The sequence below is a fragment of the Apodemus sylvaticus genome, chromosome 6 (assembly GCF_947179515.1).
Source record: "Apodemus sylvaticus chromosome 6, mApoSyl1.1, whole genome shotgun sequence".
NCBI lineage: Eukaryota > Metazoa > Chordata > Mammalia > Rodentia > Muridae > Apodemus > Apodemus sylvaticus.
The window spans coordinates 34,579,159-34,593,452 of NC_067477.1; the positions used below are offsets into that span (position 1 = coordinate 34,579,159).

General features: G+C 39.3%; 1 pseudogene; it reads left to right on the forward strand.

The window, feature by feature from the left end:
• Positions 1–7,027: 7,027 nt before the first annotated feature.
• On the forward strand, positions 7,028–12,073 carry LOC127687892 (ligand-dependent nuclear receptor-interacting factor 1-like; annotated as a pseudogene).
• The last annotated feature ends 2,221 nt before the right edge of the window (positions 12,074–14,294 follow it).

A 14,294-nucleotide genomic window follows, 5' to 3' on the forward strand; every position in this document is an offset into this window, starting at 1 on the left:
ACCTGTAAGTCATTTAGCACAGAGCACCACACTAAATGAGAGATAGTATGGATGGGAAATTCAGACAAATCCATCCTATTCAAGAGTGCTACCATCTCCAGGCTTTATATCCATTTGGCCAGCTTTCCAGTTGGCATGCCCATTCCCTTTGGGATATAGTAGACTTGGTTCAGGGGCATGATGGATCTGCAAGAATCAATACCCAGGACTGGGGAGATAAGTCAGTTAATTAAGTGCTTGCCTTACAAGCATTAGAACCTGAGTTTGATCCCAGAATACTTCCCTTTTAAAATCCAGGTATGTTGGTGGGCCTTTGTAATCTTAGCAGAGACAGGTGGATCCCTGAAGCTCACATGCCATTCAGCCTAGCCTATGTGAAATTCCAGAGCAGACAAAGACCCTGTTAGAAGAGAGAGAGAGAGAGAGAGAGAGAGAGAGAGAGAGAGAGAGAGAGAGAGAGAGAGAGAGAGAGAGAGGAAGGGCACCCAGTATCTTCTGACTTCCATAAGCACGTGCACACATGCATGCACATTTGAATTCATGCACGCACACACACACACACACACACACACACACACACATACCCTACATACCCATATACAAGAATCAACTTCAAGATCTCCAGTTTTCCTACAGATTTTGCTAAGAACTGTCTTCTTTGAGGGAGGAGGATTTTTACAATTTGCCACTCCCCTGTTTCTCCTTCACAATAGCCCTCCTCTAGACTAACAAAAGAAAGGCATCACCCCAGATCTTGGTCAGATATCTCCTAGAATGTAAACTTCTAGGAGTCTAACAAGCAGATAAATAGAAACACTGAAATTCTGATTCTCTCTAATAACCAGGCAACAAACCCATTGACAAGCAAACAGCCTAATAGCTGGGTAACAACCTTCTTCACCCGGGGAAGCAGCTTCCAGGTCTGTGGTTTCCATGTAATCTAAGGAGGACCTAATAAAGCTGTAAACAGACAGGTCATTAAAAATCATTTTTGATGTTAGATCACCAAATGATTCTTAATATCTTACTTGGAAGTAGCTCAAATAATTCAAATTTGTCAAAACCTCGTAGCATCTTTATCTACTTATATTTACAAAGGTTTGGGGACTCGTGTCTTAATATAAAAGAAGGCTGTAATTGATAACAAACCATGTATATTGGTTGCAATGGCTAATATTCACCCAGAGAAACATGAGATGTTTTAAAACCCTATCCATCTCATAGCAGATGCTTTTCTAATATAACTTCACTTTTTTGTTTTTAATAATTATATACCAAAAACATACAATATAGTTATGTTGTTTTTCTCCCTGATATAATTGTAGTAATTTTAATGATAATTCAATCCTGAGGAAAATTTTCAATACTCAGAACCTTTTAGACACATGAAATGTTTTAAAATTTTATAACAATTTATATGTATGTTTCTTCTTGCAGAGAAGTATGATACAGAAATGAGTAATAAAAAACTTTCAAGCATAAAATTGCATTACTTTGGGATAAATTCTGCAAAGAAAGTGGAACGAGAAGTTCGGGGATAGAAAAGGAATGATGGGACATTTTCTGTCTACTGAAGAAAAGCATGTTTGCGTGGTTTTTAGAGAATAGCATCAAATCACTATGGCATTTGGGCTTGAGGGGCGATTTAAAAAGAACAATAGAACATGTTTATTTTTAAATGCCAGCATTTATGACATGCCAAAAATATATTCTCTAAAACTATGTGATTCTAATGGAAATCTGTAGCTGTCCAGATGTGGACTTAGAATGTGTAGAGGGGTATTCAAGGAAGAAAGAGGCTGCCCTGGGAGACTCTGTCTGAGGTCAGTTGACACAGGAAGCAGAAGCAACACACTCAGAGCTGAACTGAAAGCTAAGTGTCCAAACAAGCAACAATACTTCCTGGGCGCTGTTAAAGATTGGCTCTCTCTAATCCTGAGTAAGACAAAGGAAAAGAAATGCTGTTGAGGTTTGGATGAAAGAGAACCCTTAGCCTAGAGACATGGCTTCCTGATCTCCCAAAAGATACCAATTTGATTCCAGCATTAATATCAGGTAGCTCACAACTGCCTGTAATTTCAGATCCATGGGGATTCAATTCCTTCTTCCTGTATGCCTGTCTGTCTGTCTGTCTGTCTGTCTGTCTCTCTCTCTCTCTCTCTCTCTCTCTCTCTCTCTCTCTCACACACACACACACACACACACACACACACATGAATAAATATTTCTTTCTAAAAAAATACCTTTAACACTACTACTAGAACTATAAACTCATCCACCCACTATAGAAGTCAATCTGAAGGGTCCTCAAAAAATTAACAATACATAATATTCCATATGACTCAGACACATTCCTAGATGTTTGACACAAGAACTGCAAGTCAACATACCACTAAGATATGTGTGCATCAAGTTTTACTGCAACCCTATGCACAACAGCTGAATCATGGAACCAACCTACATTGAATCCCCCTGGATTCAATGGAGGAATAGAATAGATACAGAAAATACTTAGTCTACGCAATGGAATTATTTTCAGTCTTAAAGAAGTCATGCCACTTGCAGAAGGTGGATGAAGCCGAAAATCAGCACATCAAGTGAATTAAGCTAATCACTGAAAGACAAACACTGGGTTTTCCCTCATTTGTGTATAGATTTTTATACAGACACATAAGATCACATGTGTATACAGGACATGAAAATAGAATCATGTCTAGGAGGTCAAAGAGAACTAAGAAAAAGGAAGGAAAAGAAAAGGGAAGATAGAGGAGTTTGAAGGATGTACTCAATATAGATGTATACAAAAACCTTTATAAGCACACCTTTTTTTAATTTATTGATATATTTATTTACATTTCAAATGATTTCCCCTTTTCTGGACCCCCACTCCCCGAAAGTCCCATCAGTCCCCTTCCCTCCCCCTGTTTTCCCACCCACCCCTTCCCACTTCCCCATTCTGGTTTTGCTGAATACTGCTTTACTGAGTCTTTCCAGAACAAGTGGCCACTCCTCCGTTCTTCTTGTACCTCATTTGATGTGTGGATTATGTTTGGGGTATTCCAGTTTTCTAGGTTAATATCCACTTATTAGTGAGTGCATACCATGATTCATCTTTTGAGTCTGGGTTACCTCACTTAGTATGATGTTCTCCAGCTCCATCCATTTGCCTAAGAATTTCATAAATTCATTGTTTCTAATGGCTGAATAGTACTCCATTGTGTATATATACCACATTTTTTGCATCCACTCTTCTGTTGAGGGATACCTGGGTTCTTTCCAACTTCTGGCAATTATAAATAGGGCTGCTATGAACATAGTAGAACATGTATCTTTATTACATGCTGGGGAATCTTTTGGGTATATGCCCAGGAGTGATATAGCAGGATCTTCTGGAAGTGAGGTGCCCAGTTTTCGGAGGAACCGCCAGACTGATTTCCAGAGTGGTTGAACCAATTTGCATCCCCACCAGCAGTGGAGGAGTGTTCCTCTTTCTCCACATCCTCGCCAACACCTGCTGTCTCCTGAATTTTTAATCTTAGCCATTCTGACTGGTGTAAGGTGAAATCTCAGGGTTGTTTTGATTTGCATTTCGCTAATGACTAATGAAGTTGAGCATTTTTTAAGATGTTGGCCAACTAGAGAAAAGCATGTGAAATCAATTGAGGAGAGGGTGTCAGACACAGGTCTGGCCCACAGAGAATACCCATTTTGCCTCCTTATTAAGCACACTGTTATAGTTTGTTTATGACTGGCCCAGGGAAAGGCACTATTTGAACGTGTGGCCTTGTCAGAATAAATGTGTCACTGTGTGTGTGGGCTTTAAGACCCTACTCCTAGCTGCCTGGAAGTCAGTCTTCCATTACCAGCCTTCAGATGTAGAACTCTCAGCTATGCCTGTACCATACCCACCTGGATGCTGCCATGCCCCCACCTTGGTGTTAATGAACTGACCCTCTGAACCTATAAGCCAACCCCAATTAAATGTTGTCCTTATAAGAGTTGCCTTGGTCATGGTGTCTATTCACAGCAGTAAAACCCTAACTAAGACACACACCCACATGTAATGGTGCCTGTGGCTGTGGCAATATCAGGAAAACTGTGGGGCAAGAAGCCTGAAGACAAACGTCAGGAAACACTGAGAACGGCAACAGAGGTATATGGAGAGAACTTGAGCCCCAAGTTGCATTGGAGATCTCAGCACTAATGCAATGTTAGTCTATCCCCAGACCTCTGGCCACACTGAGCATGTATTCACATACTTCGGAAAACCATTACCACTTGGGTATAGATATTTTCACCATGCGACAAGTAACACCAAAAATTAGCCATGTTTAAAGGATGGTCTATTAAGCTCACAGGTTCTTGGGGTAGGAATTCAGAACACAGGTGAATGAGTTACCTCTTCCACAATGCCTGGACCTTTCTATTGAGGGGACTGAAATGCCATGGAACCAGAGCAGTTGGCCTGGAAAATCTTTTTCCAAGATGACGCCTTCATTCCTATATCGGTAGCTGAGAAGACTAGGGTTCCTTCACATTCAGTCTTCCCATGTAGTTTAGGTTTTCCCCGGCACGATGGCCTGAGTTCTTATGGCACTCATATCATGAAATCTAGGCAGACTTTGCATGGTCTATTTTGATCTAGATATATACTAGGGCCAGGTGTTTTTCTACAATGCGCATTTAATCAGCCAAAGTGGGTATGATATTTAACAGAAGGAATCTACTCTCAGAGGAAGATTCAGAGAGCTTGCCACCACATGTTAAAAAATATTTACTTGAAAATGAAAATGGACATATCCAAATGTTCAGTGTAGTGGTTCATCATAGTGTGTGTCATGTGATGATTGCCACCAATCTTTTGATACCCATCACCTACTATGAGGTGCATGAGATCCTTAGACTGACTCATCTTATAGCCTGGAGTCTCACCCTTCAACCAACATAGCCTGATCTCCCCTATTCTCTAACACCTGGAAAATAATAGGCTATTCTGTTTTTATGCATGTAATTCTTATACTCCACATATATGTGAGATTATATTTGTCTAACTGGTTTATTTCAATTAACATAACATCCTCCAAATTCATCCATTTTATTTCAAATGGAAGAATTTATTATCTAAACACTAAATAATTCAATTTATGTTTTTAATTAAATTATATATTTAATATATATAAATATAATTATATATTAAATGTCATATACATCGCAATGTTTTGATTCTATCAATGGAAGATGTTAGTTCTGTATCCTGGCTATTATGAAAAATTGCTGTAATATCAGTTTAAAAAAACTAACTTGATTTCCTTTGGCATATACCCAGACATGAGATTATTGAATCATATGGTAGTTTTCTTTTTACTCTTTCAAGGAAAGTCCATCCTGTACTCAATACTAGCTGTACCATTTTATATTCCCACCCAGAGCACACAGAGCCTCTCTTTTCACTATAGCATTGCCAATAATGATAGCTTATATTTTTTATAATAGTCATCTTAATAAATAAGAGGTTAGTTTATTGTGCGTTCCTCTGCAACTAAACATGCTCTTAACTGAAACAATGGACTATAGAACGTAAACTGGGTGTGACATTGAGCAGAAGACAGAAGACAGTTGAGCCTAAGAGAGGAGGGAATAGTAGGAGAGTTGTCAAGGAAAGGCCTTCATCACAACCAACATAGATCAAAGGCTCATTAGTACACAGCCCAGAATAAAAAGCCAAGGCAGCTTCAAAATGTTCTAGACGCTAGTGACTGTCACTAATGCTAGCTGTGATTCCAATCCTCCATCTGTCATTTCCAAATAACAAAGGTTTCATAAAAACCCTACCTGATCTGCAGTTGATGTCACCAAAACTGAGAGCATCTATCAAGGTTATGATGAGGCAGGCCTAAATGAAGAAGCCTAGAACTATGCACAGACCCATAAGTAATCAATCTAGGATGCACATATTTGTTTATACACTCAAGAAACATGCACAAGCAGGAAAGTTAAATGAACTAGGCCTTAGTACTCCCCAGACATATGTCAGAGTTCCAAACCACCCCACAGGCTTGAAAACTATTCTGAAACTCTTGTGTTACAAAGCATAGTTTTCTTTAGATGTCCTGGTGTCCAGGCTAAGACTCAAGCCTTCACCAAGGAAAGTCTGTCCCTATCATTGGCGACAGGTAGCGAAAGGAACAACAGCCTTTCACGTGAGAGACCAACCAGACAAATCCTGCTTAATTTCTCAACATTTGATCTAAACTGGTTTGTTCTCTTCCTAAAAGCCCTGGGCCATGGTCTTCCTGAATAGATTCACTCAGATCTCCTATTTTTTTTTTAGCTCCTGGCTCATTCAGTCACATTTATGCGCCATCAGTATCAGGACATGTTTGTGTCAACATCAAACCTCTGTGAGGACTGTCCATGTCTGTATTACATGGAGATAAACTGGAGAGAATACAAAGTGATCTGAGGAGGGGGCTCTGAAAGAACATTTTGCCTTACTGTGTGGACTAATTTTCAAAGGCTCCAAGATCCAGAGCAGGCTAAAGGTGGCAGAAAGCCAAATGTTCTGACCCTCCTTAGTGTTTTAACTGCAAAGTCAGCAGCTGTTTGAGTCTCAGACAAGCCACCAAGGCTCTTTCTTGTCTATCATCTTATGCAATGTAGACTTTTCTTTCAGATGCCATCCTGTGAATTTCTGGCCAGCAAGGCCCAGAGGCTCCCAAAACAACTAGATTGTTAATGGCTCTTGGTTGCACACTAGAACTATGTGGTAAGACTCTGTGGAGACCTGGATTAAATGTATGCTGTTGACACGGCCATGTCAACAACCATGGTCTCAGACTCACAGGAGAATACCAAAGCCTTGTCCCCCACCTCAGGCTCCAAGGCTAAGAACCATGGTCTCAGACTCACAGGAGAATACCAAAGCCTTGTCCCCCACCTCAGGCTCCGAGGCTAAGAACCATGGTCTCAGACTCACGGGAGAATACCAAAGCCTTGTCCCCCACCTCAGGCTCTGAGGCTAAGAACCATGGTCTCAGACTCACGGGAGAATACCAAAGCCTTGTCCCCCACCTCAGGCTCCGAGGCTCAGAGAGACGACAAAGCCATCTATGTACAGATGTCGGTAGAGTTTGCAGAAAATGTCCACTATATTTTTCTCTCTCTTGGATGTTTATACTCTGAAGATTGGTTCTATGGATCTTAGCTAAACCTGTCTCCCTGATCCAGCTGTATACCATAAGCCTGTCTCCCTTTTTATTGGCATGCAATAGTCCTGCCTTTGGGCTGGAGAGATGGCTCAGCAGTTATGAGCACTGAGTGCTCTTCTGAAGGTCCTGAGTTCAAATCCCAGCAACCACATGGTGGCTCACAACTATCTGTAATGAGATCTGTTTACAGAAAGATCACAACCATCCCCCTTCTTGTTTAGCTATACGTAATATGTACTATGAGCTCCCAGTATCTTCCCATCAATAGGCCTACTCCACCTCATCTCAGCTTTTTCATGTGTCTTTCTTTTTATTTGTCTTTCTTCATTCTCTTGCTTCCCTAGTCAGGTCTGTTCCTCAAGTCATGCCAGACGCCTATTGCTGAAAGTTTTACACAGTACACAGAGAAATCCAGGCATTCCCTGGACTCAGAGCTTTCTGACTAATGTTCATTAGGCAGGACGATTCTATAGAGACTGCTCGGGGAGAAACATCAGCAACAGTCTTACCCAGATATGAACCCTGCATGCTGCAACGTCCCCCTGCAGTGTGACACACCCACTTGTTCAGCAATGGCATGACTTTCTCCAGGATATCCCACCACTTTCAGATCCTCTCCACAGTAAGGAGTGCATGACTACCACTATAAACCTAGTCTAAAGTTAACAGATGGAAAGATAACAAACCCAGGTGGGAGGGGCCGGTCTTACTTAAGGAACATGTATGAAGTCAAAGTAGTAACTAAATAGCTATGTTTGTACCCGTAAACTAGGGATGCTCGGGATTTGGTCAGTTAAAGCTTATTTTGTTTTGGTTTGGTTTTTGTTTTGGGGGGTTTGTTTTTTATTGTTGTTTATTTGTTTTGCAGTAGGAAGCAGTTAACACAGAGACTCACATCTAGTCAAAGTGCTAAGAGTAAAGGGCTGTGGATTAATCAGGCTTAAGCATTGTCACATCCTTCAAGGTTTAGGGAGCATTGTGGAAGAGGAGGTGAAAAGATTTTAAGAGCTGAGGATGAGGAGGAACACTGTAAAACTCTGTCTTATCTCTTTGACATAGCTGTTGCAATCATGAACACACAGTAACAATAGCTACTTGCACAAGACCTTCACACACACACACACATGCACGTACATGAACACATGCACACACCCTTACATATAAACATGAGAGAAACTATATTAGTTACAGTTCTGTTGCTGTGATGAACATCTGTTGTATGACCAAGGCAACTCAAGGAAGAAAAGGTTCATTGAACTTATGGTTCCAAAGGTAAATCCCACAGCTCTGGGGAGGCATGGTAGAGGAAAATGATCAATCACATCTTCAGGTGCACATAGGAGGCAGAGATTAAACTGGAAGTCAGGACAAGCTATAAACTCTCAAAACCTGCCCCAGTATCACATTTCTTCCAGCAAGGCTCCACCTCCTAATGGTTCCATAATGCCCCCAAACAGGAATTAATTGTTCAAATAAGAGAGTTTGTGGATGCACATATCAAATGGTGCCCAAGAAGAAGAAGAAAGGAGTGGCCTCTGGTCCTGGAAAAGCTCAGGGCAGCAGTGTAGGGGAATACCAGAACAGGGAAGTGGGAAGGGTTGGATTGGGGAACAGGGGGAGGGAAGAGGGCTTATGGGACTTTCGGGGAGGGGAGATCCAGGAAAGGGAAAATCACTTGAAATGTAAATAAAGAATATATCGGGGGGAAAAAAACAAAATAGAATTTGGGGGGGACATTTCTCATTCAAACCACCATAGGCACTGTCTGAGAAAAAGTACATCAGCAGGAGTGGGAGGAGGTTAAGAGAGAGTTACCAGGAGATAAGTTAATCATAGCACATTATATGCATATACTAATTGTAAAGAATGAAATTTTAAAAGCTAAAAACAGAAATAAGGGAAGTTTCCCTTTCAGAGTCTCAGTCCCCTGCCTCATAATATAGAAACATCCTAATCTCATAGACAAGTGACTTGGTCTCTTTTATGTTGCTTTAGCAGAATGTATTAAGACTTTATTTAAATAGAAAAGTTTGCTTTGGGCCATGGTGCTGGAGACTCTATGAGGAAATTGCCACATCTGGAGTACACCTTAGGGTACTTACTCATGGTGGAAGAGCAAATGAGCTTATGTATATGAAACCAACAGAAAGCCAAATGCACATTATGACAACCTGCTTTTGCAGTAACTAACCCACTCCCTGAAAGCAAGAACTCACTCATGCAAGAATGCCACTCATCCATTTATGAGGGCTCCACCCTCATGACCTCAGCACCTCCCACTAGGTTCCAACTCTCACCATTGCCACCGTGGGACCAGACTTAGTTTTAATGCAGAAAAATCACAACCCCGGAATACTAAACCAAGAAAGGCTTTTCCTAATGTATATGTTCCTAAGTAAAACCAAATTATTGTAATATCTCAAAGCCAGATTTGTCTTTCAAGAGTCTCAAAGAGAGGAACTTAGAGTTTTCAGTTAATACTGTTTGTACCGCTCCTGGACTCAAAGCACTATGAAGAGATATAATCGAGCCAGGGTCTAATTATGTAAGGCTGAGAGGTCAATGCCTAGAACAGCAATATGTAAGGAAAGAATGTTTAAAAACGAATGGGATGGTATCATACTACCAAAAGCCAGGAGATGGAGTGAGGAATATGCCTCTCAACACACAGTTTAGGAAAAAAGGAGAGTGTGATTACAGGAATATTATATAGTTGACCCAAAGCTTACACCCCGCTGCCTCTGTTTTCATAGTGAATATCATTCTAGGAAGGCCAGACTCTTAAAAAGTCGCTCTATTTTTAAGAGAGTGCTGCATCTCACTCTAACATCTGAAAGGTAGATCCTATTCCAATGTTCTAGCAGACTAAGACTGACCCAGACACGGCCAAGTGGATGCTTCAGCAAGAGATAAGGAGTCGTTCTCCATATAAAGACATAAAAATGCCTGAAATCGAGCACTGGTCACTGCAGAATCAAGGGTTCGGCCATGTGACAGTGAGCAGAGAGGGACTGCAGAGCTGGCAGTGGTTGCTAACCCACGTTTTCAGAATCTCCAGAATTCATGAGGGAACATCCTGTAAAAATGCTCCCAATAATGTCCTTTTCTGCCTAAATTACTATTTTTTTTTCAGCTAGACTAGAAAAAAGATTCTGCAGAACTTGTTCCATGTAGGCACTAGTTGGATAACAGAAAGCTGACGCTTGCACACTGGATCCTTCTCTACTCTTCAGGGTTTGGGTGCTTACTCCAAATTAAACAACTGATTCTAACACATACACTGACCCAAGGAAGCAGGACACTATAAGCAGTCTACCACAATCCCCACACCTCTCTGCTTAGACAAATCTTGGAGGGTTCCAAAAGCTCCTATACATTCAGACATCAAGATACCACTAGTCCAAGCCACCAGTAGAAAGCAGTTTCCTGCCCTTTCTCAGATGCATGAAATCCAGATGTCTTAAGGCATGAAAGAAAGAAAGAAAGAAAGAAAGAAAGAAAGAAAGAAAGAAAGAAAGAAAGAAAGAAAGAAAGAAAGAAAGGAAGGAAGGAAGGAAGGAAGGAAGGAAGGAAGGAAGGAAGGAAGGAAGGAAGAAAGAAAGAAAGAAAGAAAGAAAGAAAGAAAGAAAGAAAGAAAGAAAGAAAGAAAGAAGAAAGAAAGAAAGATTCTCTGAAACACATCATGCATTATGATCAAGTGGAGTGTATCTCAAGAATTCCAAGTTGACACAGAAAAACCCTGACTCAAAAAACCAAAATAAATAAATAAATAAATAAATAAATAAATAAATAAAAGAATTCCAAGTTGGTCTGACATTCAAAATTCAATCAATGTAACTATTTATATTAGCAAACAAAATATATATATATTTAAATAGATTTTGAAAAAGTATTAGAAAATGGTTTATAATAAAATTTCAGAACTTTCCCTGTTGACTATCTTCTGTCACATACTTCTGTTAACTCCCTCAGTGGCTTCAGTGCCACACTCATGCTCTGGTTTGCACCTGGTTTGAGGAACCTGATCCCATGCTAGTCACTACCCTGTCCCCTACCATCCATTAAAATGTCTCATAGTCTCCAGAGCATCTTTCTGAAAACCACAGAGGGAAATTCAGACTCTCATTGACCCAGCATAAGAAGGCATAGATACTTAAAAAAATATATATTCAAGAAATAAGTAACAAGAAATATTCTCAAGGAACCCATACTAAGACATCATATCTGAAGAATGATGCTGAATTTAAAGGGATATTTAGTCTCACGAAAGTATAACTTGAGAGTATGTCTTACTTGAATTTCTGAACTTCTGGGCTCAAGAAAGGTTTTAATTCCTTTAACAGTTTGGTGAAACATAGTTCTTAAAAAGATGCAGACTTTGTGGGGAAGGAAGAAGGAAAGTTTTCTCACAAAAGAAAAGCAAAAAAAAATAATAATAACCATGAAAAAGATGGATTACACAAAAAGGAGGAAAATTGAGCTTGCTGGTGGCACAGTCATGAATGTCATGAATGAAATTGATGTTGTTAGTTCCTAACTCCTTAGTAGTATTTTACCAACATCAGACATATCACAACATAACACTGTCACAAGCCATAGTATAATTAGGGAAGACAAGAGAACTGAGGCAGAGCACTGTTCTCACGAGAAGCAGGAAAAATGCACATTAAGTTCAAGTATATTTTTTGAACTAATTAATTTAATAAAATTAAATTATGTGTGGAGCTGAAGATATTTTTCTAGTGACACCGTCAGAACTAGAAGAAGCCATCAGAGATGAAAAATAAGAAGAATTAAGCAAATTCTAAGAGAAAAAGAAGCAGCTCTTGAAGAATTTCCATAAGAAGATGCACCAAGAACAATAAACTGTCTATGAGTTAAAAACTTATATTACTACAGTAGTTCCCTCTTACCTGTCATGGGTCTCCAGCAGATGCCTGAAACTGGAGATGATACCAATTCTCATATAAAACCACTGTAAAGTCATGACATTTATTAACAACTAAATGTCTACATAGATGAATATAACAGGCAAGTTATATGCAGTATAAATATACTGAATGAAGAAAATAATTGATATCCTCAAGAGAACACTGAAATTTTTGTCGTGCTACTCAGGAAGATACTTTAAAAGTTATGAATTCTTTCTTTCTGGAGTTTCACATCAATACTTAGCTGAGTGTGATGGGGAACTATAAGCCAAAGCAACTGTAAGTCAAAAGGGACTGCTCTGTTACTTGTAAAGGCGCTCTGAAAGTGTCCTTGTATGTGAAACTTGAAGTCCAAAGAGGTTTGAGTCATATAATCTACACGAGGTATTTTGACTTACTTACTCTGGAAGAAAAGTTTGGGTATTTTTCTGTGAAATTCAATTCTCTAAATTTAAGTATTTCGAATAAGGTTTCTGTTAATGTTTTATCTTCAACTAAGTTCCTCAGGCCTTATTCTAAGAATATTGTATGCTAAACTTCTACAATCCAAGATAAGCATAACTTTACCACTGAGTTTATTTATATGTGCTCTGCCTTGGTCTTCTTACCCACAAAAATGATATGACCTAAAATAAATATGTAAATAAAATTTCAAATAAACTCAAAAAAGAAAAAATCTACTTCCTCATATTGATAAGAGACATTTCAGGAGAACCTACAGCTAACATCACCCTTACAGGCAGAGAGAGAATACTTTCCTATTAAGATCAAGAACACATTCTCTTAGAGTCTGCATGAGATCTGCCCAGGATCTTCTAGCTTTCATGGTCTCTGGTGAGAAGTCTGGTATGATTCTGGTAGGTCTTCCTTTATATGTTACTTGGCCTTTTTCTCTTACTGCCTTTAATATTCTTTCTTTGTTTAGTGCATTTGGGGTTTTGATTATTATGTGGCAAGAGGTATTTCTGCTCAGGTCCAATCTGTTTGGAGTTCTGTAGGCTTCTTGTATATTCATAGGCATCTCTCTCTTTAAGCTGGGAAAGTTTTCTTCCATAATTTTGTTGACAATATTTGCTGGCCCTTTCTGTTATAAATCTTCACTCTCATTTCTACCTATAATCCTTAGGTTTGGTCTTCTCATTGTATCCTGGATTTCCTGGATGTTCTGGGATACAAGCTTTTTGCATTTTGCATTTTCTTTGACTGTTGAGTCAATGGTTTCTATAGTATCTTTGGCATCTGAGATTCTTTATTCCATCTCTTGTATTCTGTTGTTGATATTTGCATCTATGTCCCCTGATTTCTTCCCAAGGTTTTCTATCTCCAAAGTTGTCTCCCTTTGTGATTTCTTAGTTGTTTCTACTTCTGTTTTTAGATCCAGGATGGTTTTTCTCAGTTCCATCATTTATTTGTTTGTGTTTTCTTGTAATTCTTTAAGAGATTTTTGTGTTTCCTCTTTCATGACTTCTGCCTGTTGACTCAAGTTCTCCTGCATTTCTTTAAGTTTTTTTTTTTTGTTGTTGTTGTTGGTTTTTTTTTTTTTTTTTTTTTTTTTTTTTTTTTTTTTTTGCGTTTCTTCTTTATTGGCTTCTATCTCTTGAGCCTTATTCTCCTGCATTTCTTTAAGTGATTTTTGTGTTTCTATTATACGGGTTTCTAGCTTATTCATGTTCCCCTGTATTTCTTTAAGAGATTCATTTATGTCCTTTTTGTGTTCTCCTAGCAGCATCATGACCAGTGACTTCCTCAAAGAGTTAGAAAAAGCAATCCTCAAATTCATCTGGAATAACAAAAAACCCAGGATAGCTAAAACTATTCTCAACAATAAAAGAAATTCTGGGGGTAACAATATCCCTGACCTCAAGCAGTACTACAGAGCAATAGTGTTAAAAACTGCATAGTATTGGTACAGTGACAGGCAGGCAGATCAATGGAACAGAATTGAAGATCCAGAAATGAACCCACACACCTACGGCCACTTGATCCTTGACAAAGGGGCTGAAAACATCCAATGAAAAAAAGATAGCCTTTACAACAAATGGTGCTGGTTCAACTGGAGGTCAGCATGCAGAAGAATGGGAATTGATCCATCCTTGTCTCCTTGTACTAAGCTCAGCTCCAAATGGATCAAGGACCTCCACATAAAGCCAGACAT